We start from the raw sequence: 10,919 nt of genomic DNA, 5'->3' as shown, positions 1-10,919 counted from the left end.
TGTATATTCTGACTTAGTAAAATTAGTCATTTAATAGAGTCATAATGATTTTTCTCTTTTCTTCAGTGTGACCAGTCATTCTAACTCAATCTTAGACTGGTCTAATATTCAGTCCAATGTTAGAGATTCCTATATTCTTAACTACCTAGCAAAGTTAATTCAGAGCACATCCCCCATTTCCAGAGAGTCTCTGGCTTTTTACTATTCTAAAAGCAGCCCAGAGACTGAGCTTGTGCCTTGCTAATTTGCAACTGAATAAAGTACCTAGACTTCCCCAAAAGAAGATCTGCTTTCCTACTTTCTCATTGTCTAGATCTTTTGTTTTTCAAGCAGGTTAATCAACATTCTCCAGTCTGACCAGCAGGTGTACATCTCCCGCCCCCAAGAGCACACAGGTGGCAACTGCTATCTTCATTCCAAGGACATTCTAGCACGTGGTTTTCAGTCTGAGTTGAAATTTAGGTTTACCAAGAGGGCTAGTAAGGCAGATATTTCTATATTAAAAGAGATTGGTTTTTATTTTAATCGACGGGCTTAGTCCCTTAGCTGGCCTCTGGCTTTTCACCCTTGCTGTTACTGCAAGGTCCCCTTAGTTCCTCAGGCTATGGGAATAACAGGAATGAGGAGGAAGACTTCCAGCTCCTATTTTAGCCACAAATCGTGGTGTTACTAATGACATAATTCTTGTCTAGGCCTTGCTAAATCTGAGGTTGACAATTCTCCTTTAGGAGCTGCACAGTACTCAGAACTGTGCATACTGGTTCGTGACCATACGAATACAGTATGGGTATCGCTTGGTGCAGAGAACTACTGTAGGGGAAAGTCCAGCTTGACCATTTCTGAGTTTCCTGTGGGATAAACCCAGTTTGATGGAGGTTGGTATCTATTTACAGCTAAAAAAAACAAAAATATCTAAGGCTCTGCCTCCCCTCCCCAAAAGATACCAAGAGCCACAGGTTTGGGTGGTGATAGCACCCACGGGAGGAATCGGGTCAATGTCCACCCAAGCCAAGATTAAAAGCCCACTCATCTACAGATGAGAAAATCATTTGATCACCTCAGTTATGTGTGGCCTTTTTAAACTTAATTAATAGGGGGGAGAGAAGTTAGAGACCATACTGTTGGAAGGGCAAGCCCTTCACAGCCTCCCACCCTAAAAAAGCCAATTGGCCTTGTACTACGGAGCCAGTCCTTACCCCCTTCTCCCTGTTTCCCGCCTGTCATCCAAAACTGCGGAGGAATATCAACTCAGTGTTATTCTTAATAAAGTGTATTTCAAATTTGTTCAGTCAAACTTAGCCAGGGTTCTAACGCCCTACTTAAAATTCAACTAGGAAGTTACCTATTCAGCACTAAATAGCATTATAAAGTCAGAGCCTACTGCTTAGGGCTTTTCTGTTAGTTGTTTACTAGGATAGAAAGGACAGTCTTATCCAGATACAGTTTACCATAAGACAAGTTAGGGAATCCCACAGAGACAGGTTTTTTTCTTTAGCCCTAAGAATTCAGGCAGAACTATTGAGCATAGATTAATTTTTTGCCTCAGGCCAGCCCTTTTTTATTTTTATTTTTATTAAAAACAGGGAGGAGATGTAGTCTCCCCTCCCCCAGCCTGAAACCTGCTTGCTCAGGGGTGGAGCTTCCCGCTCAATCTTTCTGCCACGCCCACTGCTGGAACCTGCCGCCTTGCTGTTCCAAAGCCGTCACGTGATCACCCTGCTACGGGACTCCAAGATTATTTGGCGGGAATTGGGCCCCTCCCCCTTCCTTTATAACGGAGTGCAGAAATAGTAAAAATTGAACCTTGCGCAGAGACCTTTGTCTTGGTTCCATCCTTATCTCGTGCAGCCCAGCCCCTCTTCTCTTCCAGGTTTCCAAAATGCCTTTCCAGGCTAGAACCCAGGTTGTGATCTACTGGCCAGACACAACAGTAACTTCCCAGGTCTAAGAGATGCCAGCACTGCCCCCATCCAGTTAGCACTTCTAGAGAACTCCATTGAATAATGCTACACTTGTTCATGATTTATTCAATGAGTTTCACTTATGACCATCATATAGCATAGTTAGTTGCAGTAAAGAGCCAAAGAAATAAATTCACACTCAAACATAGACACAGAAACATACACATGTAAGCACACATACAGACACACACGTAGTATCCATATTAATATTTGTACTTTCTGTAAGACAAAAAAGTCTTGGTGAGTTTTGGGCTATGGAATCAGAAAGAGAGTTAAAGTATATTACCACCATTCTTTCTTCTTCTTCTTCTTCTTCTTCTTCTTCTTCTTCTTCTTCTTCTTCTTCTTCTTCTTCTTCTTCTTCTTCTTCTTCGTGCTTATTTCCTTCATGTTCCATCTCTTTCAGGATAGAGGCAGGATCTGCTCCATCCCTGATTTCTCTCTTTCTACTTCAAACTCCCTTTTGCTTGGGAACCAGTCAGATTACTTTGGATTTTTTTAGGGTCTTTATTGAACCTCTCTAATCTTGTGAGGTCAGAAGCAGAGATGTAAAAGACACATTGACTGAAATTATTCCTGGATACGAAAATTCACTACAGCAGCAGATGCTGAGAGAACACTTTGAAAAGAGCCCATATCAATAGATTTACTGGGACCCAGTGCCAAATCTGGGTGTCATGCACATTCCTTGATTGGACTGATTGAAAGAACAAACTGCAATTGTTGTTCTCTGTGAAAATCACAAAGGCTGTTCAGGTCTTAAATAAATATCAACTATTTTTAATGAGTTAGCATCTATAACCAACAGAGAAAGTCACTGATCTGTGTTTTCTCAGCCCATGTCCTTGACATGGTTACTCTCTCCTTCACTTCCTCATGTGCTCTCAAAGCAATGGCATCACCTATGGACAATAGACACACCTACCTACTCCTGCTTCTTTCAATGGCTCCTCTCCCAGAAACTGGGTTTGATGAGCCCAGTTAAAATTGATGTTAAGCCCATGTACTCTGTGGGTACAGGCAATGGAATTTCTTCTTCTTTGCCCTTACTTTGTTGTTTCAAGCCCATATGCCTTGGTTATGTATACTGTTTCCTGCTCTATACATGTCCTTTCTTCTGCTCTAGATTCTGCTGCCATGTTGCACCTTGTTTTTATTTTCATATTTCAGGTTCAGTGAAAAAGACATTCTAGAGAAAAAGGTGAAGCAGATATCATCCCTTTATGAATCCTTTTTAAATGCCTTGCTGTTATTATTTTCTATATTCAGTAGTCTCTAGATTATACACATGAATCTAAGTTACATGTACACATTGCAAAGATTCTCTTCTAATCAACCATACCTCCTGTCTCAGTTGAGAAATGAAATACAGATTGACATATAATAATTTGAGAAAAGACATGGTAGTCAGAAAATGTTGAGGCCGGCCAGCGGCTCACACGTCCAGGTTCAAGCCTGGAAGGCATCTTGGAATCTGGAAGAAAAGAGGGAGCCTAGGCGGGTCAAGAAACAATGGAACCAAGACATGCTAGTCTGTTCAAAGTTCAAATTTTAACGTCGGGGGAACACACCTTATAAAGAAGTGGGGGCCCATTCCCACCAAATCATCCATGGAGCCCAGCTGCAGGTGACCATGTGTAGGCTCCGGAACAGCTAAGCAGCAGGTAGGAGCAGAGGCAGTGGCAAAACAATAGGGTGATCCAGGGAGGCAGGCTCCACCCGGTGATCTCCTAGTGACAAGTCAAGCCTGGCTCAGCCTGCTTCAGGCTGTGGGGGGAGGTTACAAGAAAACTTATCTAAGAAAAATAGAGTTCCAATCCACAAGAAATCTAGACTGCCATGATTCATATAACTCTTAGAGAATGGCTGTCACATGAAAGGAAATCTATATGTACTTCAGAGATTGCTTTTCCTCTTTTGTTCCTGCACAGGCAGGAAAGCTTAACTAGGCAAAATGTGAAGATAACATCAATATCACCGTTCCAAGTGCTTAGGAAGATTGCATTCTAGGCCTCATCTTTCCTAGTGGTTAGAATGGGGCAAAGGACAGAGATTTCAGGAACTACTGAGTCAGAAAAATCGCTCCTTTACTCAAGGAGAGAAAGATCAAAGGATGCCCTGATGAGAAAGATGGTAACTATCCATCATTAATTTGACCCATATAGGCCCTGGAAAAAAAGCTGCATATTTTTTAAAATATTTGTACCTGGTCCAAATATAAGTTAATGAATTGAGTAAGTGACTTAAAGTCAGAGTCTAAAAAAAGTCTACCCCAAACTCCCACTTTTGGGTCAGGATGGCTTTCTAGTTTTTGAGTGAATGCACTGTGCCCTCGAGAACAGCTGAAAACACAAGTCCTTCCAGTTGCTAGTGTTTATCTCATAACATAAAGTTCCTGGCTAAGAAAACAGCAACTGGGAGAAGAGAGAGACGACTTGACTGAAACTCTCCCAAGCTCTTCCTCCAGTGTCACAGCTGTAACATGTCTAATCCCCCTGACTCCTGCTGGATGTCAGAAACACAGTTTGAGGATGCTTTGCTGTTTATCTGCTGCTTTTGTCTACTGCTTTCATTCATCCAGATCAAAATGATGGGTATGGCAGAGCACTATCCTGACTTACAATGCACAAGATAGGCTATCTTATGCTTTCTATGAGGTATCCTTAGTACTTACAAAGCTTCAGTTTAGCACTATATGTAACCATAATTTATTAAATTATGCTACATATATAGTTGAACTTTCTTTAGATAAAATGATAAATATATTCATTGGTGCTATAATGTGCTATCAAAAAAGGAAAGAAAAATGGTAAGCAAGAGAAGAAATATTTTAAAAAGATGTAAGAAAGCAAATATTTTTAGTAAATATGGAATTTTTTATGTAATAAAATTAGTATGACTGAGCATCTTCCTCCGAGTGGGAAAGAAATATTAAAAGAAATGTTAAAAAGCCTGAGAAAGTTATGAAGGTCTGAGTAAGTTATATAAGGGGCATAAAACATAAGATATAGAGAGACAGAGACAGAGAGAATATATATTCATATACACACACATATACATATTTGTATGCACCTACTATGCAAGTAAGAATGGATGTTTCTCAAAATCTAAAAATAGATTTCACTTATGAGCACTCTAAAAATGAAAGTACAAGACTACCAAATGGTGCTTTCCAGCTTCCATCCTGTGAGTTCTAGGTCATAGTAGACTTTCATCAAAATGAAGAGATTCTCATTAATATTTTGTTTTGATATCCAATCTCAAGTGAGGAGAATTACAGTATGCTATATTACACATTGTTGGAGCCAAGCCAGTTGAGCAGAATTCTACTTCCTTAGTCATTTAGGATAACAGCAGTCGGGAAGCATCCAAAGCTACTGAGAACTTAAGTGAATCATAAAATGTAGGCAAGACAGACAGAAGACACACTGAAACATTTTTCCTGTGTTAGGTTGAGAAGAGGTTGTCTAGGAAACTGTACTGGGAGATACAATTGCTGGTTGCTGAACACAATAAGACTGGGTAGGCCAGTAGATAAAAAGAGCAGAAAATGATGCCAGAGTATGCAAATGGATAACTGGGAACTGGCGCCTAGTTCAGTCTAGTGCTTAGCACAGGGGAGGCCTTGAGTTCAATCCCAGCACTGAAAAGAAAAAAGTTAGACTATTATCATGGCAAGGAAAGTACTGTAAGCAGTACAAAGAAAGCGATTAAACACTACATCAGGCTCAGAAACAAGACCAGTGGCCATCACTTGATGCATAAAGAAATAATAGAGAATTGACAACTTGGAGTCCTACCACTGGGATAGGGGTGGTGCATCTAGAGGCAAGGATGGACTTATGAAAACTTACCATCAGCTCATAATGTTGCTGGAATGAAATTTTGGATCCATTTTTTCCACAGTTCTCAATTTTAAAACTTTGATGTATATATAGGTAACTTATTAGACATGATAATACAACATCTGCATACCAACATGTGTATGTCACTAACTTACACACTTAACATCTCCATTTCTTAACTCTAATTTGAGGTAAAAAAAAAAAAAACATAGGATTTAAAGTAACTTTCAAATTCTAAACAAGATATCCATTTTGATGACTATTAATTTCATATTTTTCCTACTTGTTAAAAATTTGATTCTTAAGGGGAAAGTGAATTTAAAGTCTCATTAGATTGGTTTAGAATCACATAGTACACAAAAATAACTAAGTACAAAAATACACAAAATAACTATATTCCTGTTTTTATTCAGTGTTATTTGGGTGCTGACTTCAATCTGTAAGCCTAATGGGGGTTAATTAAGGATCTCAAATATAATTTGAAAATGTTTACAGACAGCACCCTTCAGATTGCCAACCCCATGTGTGGATATATTGCTATATTAATGACACAATGTTTGCTTGAGAGGTCATGGTGTTTGTTGCCAGGTTAAACATTTGTAATCTGGATCCAGCTTTAATATCCCCTTTCCCCCAAAAAGCCACAGGCTTTTTACTACATCAACAGGGCTTTTCAATTGAATGGCTTGTTAGGATTACAGAGGCAGATCAGCCAACAACAACAGGCCCCTTACATGTGGATGTTAATTAGAATGTTGACATGTTAAAACCATTTATAAGGACAAGTCTTCCTTCAGTACTCACAAGCTAACATCATTCAGAAGGCAAATCTGTTAATAGAATTTGTCCCCAGCGTGACCAAAGGCAGAGCAGGTAAATCCTTGTTTGTCTCCTGTGTGAGTGTGTGGGAGTAAACCACTGGGTCTGAGTTACTGCTTGTGACCACACAGTGGTTAATTTGTATTTCTTCTCTCAAATATCATTTTAAAGGTCACTCTTCTGCATTTTAAAACACACATCACTGTGCAGCATCAAAAGAAAGCTTAAGTATGCCTAGAGATTTTCTACCATTACAGGTGTAAAATGATTTCCAGAAAATTTTGTTTTAAGTTTTATAATATTCTGGATCTTTGCATTTATACAGTATAGCAGGTTTGAAGTTAAAATGATTTAACTTCTCATATTTGATTTTAATATTGATGTGAGGTAGAAACGCCTTTTTAAAAGATTGAAAGTGATATTCATAAAGAAACGAAACAGACTTTTAGGATGTAGCAGCTACAGGAGCAACAAAAGAGATGACAACAAAAGCTAATTTAAAGAAGTAAAGTGTACTGGATAGTTTTGTGTCAACTTGACACAGCTGGAGTTATCACAGAGAAAGGAGCTTCAGTTGAGGAAATGCCTCCATGAAATCCAACTGTAAGGCATTTTCTCAATTAGTGATCAAGGTGGGAGGGCCCCTTGTGGGTGGGACCATCTCTGGGCTGGTAGTCTTGGTTCTATAAGAAAGCAGGCTGAGCAAGCCAGGTGAGGCAAGCCAGTAAAGAACATCCCTCCATGGCCTCTGCATCAGCTCCTGCTTCCTGACCTGCTTGAGTTCCAGTCCTGACTTCCTTGGTGATGAACAGCAACATGAAAGTGTAAGCCGAATAAATCCTTTCCTCCCCAACTTGCTTCTTGGTCATGTTTGTGCAGGAATAGAAACCCTGACTAAGACATAAAGTATCTTTCAGAGTTTACCTAATAGGTCATTTCTATCTCAGAATTACACTTCTTCCTTTCTCTAAGACTCTCAGCAGGTGCCTGTAACAGCAGATGATAAAAAATTATAAACTAGACACATAGACAAATTTACAATAGAATAAAATGGGTATAGCAGTAGACTGAATATTACCCCTCTTTCTCACTCAAGAGTATTTGTTTCCAGTGTGCTGAACATTGTGCATGCTGTGAGATTATGGTGAGAGTTGAAGAAGACACAGTATACCTCCCTTTTGGGACATCTGAATTGCTAAAGCAACCACCTTTTTGCTTTGGAGCAATTAATGAAATAAAGGTGAAAACAGGCAGTCTTAAGAGTAGACCTAAAAACTAAAATAGTTAAGTTCCTAGCAGACAGGTAGCTTATAATATGGGCACTCTGAATAAAGGGGTAATTTAAATTCTTGGGCAGGAATGTATAGGATGCTTTAAGATCTCATAATCCAACTCAAAATTGTGTGTAATTTCAAATATCAATTATTTATTCCTGAAATTTTGTGTGTTATACTTTCAGACTGTTATTGGCTCCAGGGAATTAAAATTAGGGAGAGAATAACCTCAGCTAAGGGAGAGAGAACCATCTAACTTATGCAGTTATAACCAAAAACTACTAAGCATGTATGGTGTACACAGCCATATTTATATTTTACCATTGAATATCACCTTAATAGTGCTACCACAAATTTTAGGGACCCCCACCTTAGGAGCCATACGTTATGGAGGAAGTTAGGGGCTTTTCTCAGGATTCTCAGTCTTCTAAGTGAAAGAATTTAATAGTAGACTTGGGGGAAAGTTTTAGCACATTTTTTAATTAGAGCTTGAAGGGGAATCCCCAGGATAGGGGCAAGGTATTAATGTTGGCAGCTGTCCAAGAGGAGTACCAAGAGGAGAACTAGTGTAAGGAATCCCAGAGTGTAGGCAGGCATGCTTAACAAAGAAAAAAAAAAGGGAGAAAGAAAGGAAGACAGACAGAGAGAGAGAGAGAGAGAGAGAGAGAGAGGAGAGAGAGGAGAGAGAGAGAGAGAGAGAGAGAGAGAGAGAGAGAGAGAGAGAGGAGAGAGAGAGGAGAGAGAGAGAAAGAAAGAAAGAGAGAGAGAGAGAGAAAGAAAGAGAGAGAGGACAGAGAGAGAGAGAGAGAGAGAGAGAGAGAGAGAAACGTTACTCTGCTGAATAATTCAGAAAAGTGGGCAGGTTTAACAGGGGTACAGGGCTGATATTCTGTAAGCAACTACAAGGGCTGAGATTCTAGGAAATAAATATACACAGATCATCTAATTAAGAAAATAATTCTTTTTGATTACAAAATAAATCAAAGTATTTAATTTTTTCCTTCAAATGTATTTTATTAGCTTTCTTTGTTTATTAATCATTCCATTTCTTTACATCCCAAATGATATCCCACTTCCTGAGTACCCCTCCACAAACCCCCATCCCACATCTGCCATGCCCCCTTTGCCTATATAAGGGTGCTCCCCTATCCACCCGCACTTTTCTGCCTCACCCCTCAATCATCCCCCTACGCTGGAGCATCAAACTTTCCCAGGACCAAGGCCTCCCCTCCCATTGCTATCAGGCAAGGCCATCCCCTGCTACATATATATCTGGAGCCATGAATCCCTCTAGGTACACTCCTTGGTTGGAGGTCTACTCTCTGGGAGAACTGTGTGGTCAGGTCAGCCTATGTTGTTCTTCCAGTGGGGTTGCAATCCCCCTCCACTCCTGTTAGCTCCCCTACCAGGTTCCCTGAGCTCATTTTGATGGTGGGCTCCAAGCATCCACATCTGTATTGGTCAGTTGCTGGCCAGACCTCCCAAGGAACCACCACACCAGGTTCCTGTCAGCAAGCAGTTCTTGACCATGGCAACAGTGCTGGATTTAGTGTCTGCAGACATGATGGATCCCCAGGTGGGGCAGTCCCATGCTAGCCCTTCCTTCGGTCTCTGCAACATTTTTTGTCCCTCTTCTTCCTTTGAACAGGAACATTTCTGGGTTAAAAACCCAGAAATGAGATGGGAGGATGGTCCAATACCTCAACGGGGGGCCCATGCCTATCTACTGGAGGTGGTCTCTACAGGTTCTATCTCAATAGTCTCTGCACATTTTTCCTAAAGTCATCCCCATTGGATCCTGAGAGCCTCAAGTTTTCCTACTGTCTGGGACACTCCAGTGGCTATCCCCAGTTTCTTATCCCCCCTGTGACATATTTTTATTAGATTTCCTGATCCTCTGTACCTCTTTCACAACTCCTCCAATTCCTGATACTGCCCCCTTATTTCCTCCCCTCCTTTATCCCTCCCAGGTCTCTGTCCACCTCCCATGATCATCCTGTTCCCCCCCTCAATGCAGGACCACACCCTGGTCTTCCTTCTAAGCTTTATATGGTCTATCATTGTGATCTTTTGATGAATATCCACTTATCAGTGAGTACATACCATGTGTTTTCTTTTTTGTCTGGGTTACTTCACTCAGGATGATTTTTCTAGTTCCATCCATTTACTTGCAAATTTCATGAAGTCGTTGTTTTTAATCATTGAGTAGTACTCCATTGTGTAAATGTATCACATTTTCTGTATCCTTCTGTTGAGGGACATCAGGGATGTTTGCAGTGTTTGGCTATTATAAATAAGACTGCTATGAATATGGTGAAGCATTTGTCCTTGTTATATGTTATAGAATTTTTTGGGTACATGCCCAGTAGTGGTATAGCTAGGTCCTCCGGAAGTACTATGTCCAATTGTCTGAGGACTCTTCAGAGTGATTTCCAGAGGGGTTTTACCAGCTTGCAATCCCACCAACAAAGGATGAGTGTTCCTCTTTCTCCTCATCCTTGCCAGCATCTTCTTTCACCTAAGTTTTTTTATCCTAGCCATTCTGACTGGAGTGAGGTAGAATCTCAGGGTCATTTTGATTTATATTTCCCTGATGACTAAGGGTGTTGAGCATTTAATTTTTTTTAGCATGAATTATCTTTCCTGTAGGTTGATTAGCCAGGTGGTTGAATGAGCAAATAGATTAACTCACATTGTATGTACCTTGGAATACATACATGTAAGAGTGAGAGTTATTCTTAATGGACTCCCAGTACTGTTGAAATGATAAGGCATCACTGAATAGCACTATTCACAAACTCTATCTTGTCTTTCATTGTCTGTGTGGTGCTGAGGCTTTAGGACGACCTTGCATGTCCAGGCTCCCAACACTCACGTTCTTATGGAATCATCCCCTGCCAGTACACAGGCTCCTGGACATTTGCTTCCAACAGACTTCTGACATTTGAACAGAATGCCTTGCTTTATATCCTTATGCATCTCCGCATCTGAATCCAATTCAGCCAATATCGACATGTATT

Source organism: Mus musculus, chromosome 1 (genome assembly GCF_000001635.26).
Source record: "Mus musculus strain C57BL/6J chromosome 1, GRCm38.p6 C57BL/6J".
In the NCBI taxonomy this organism is placed as follows: domain Eukaryota; kingdom Metazoa; phylum Chordata; class Mammalia; order Rodentia; family Muridae; genus Mus; species Mus musculus.
Note: the sequence above shows the minus strand (reverse complement) of the source record.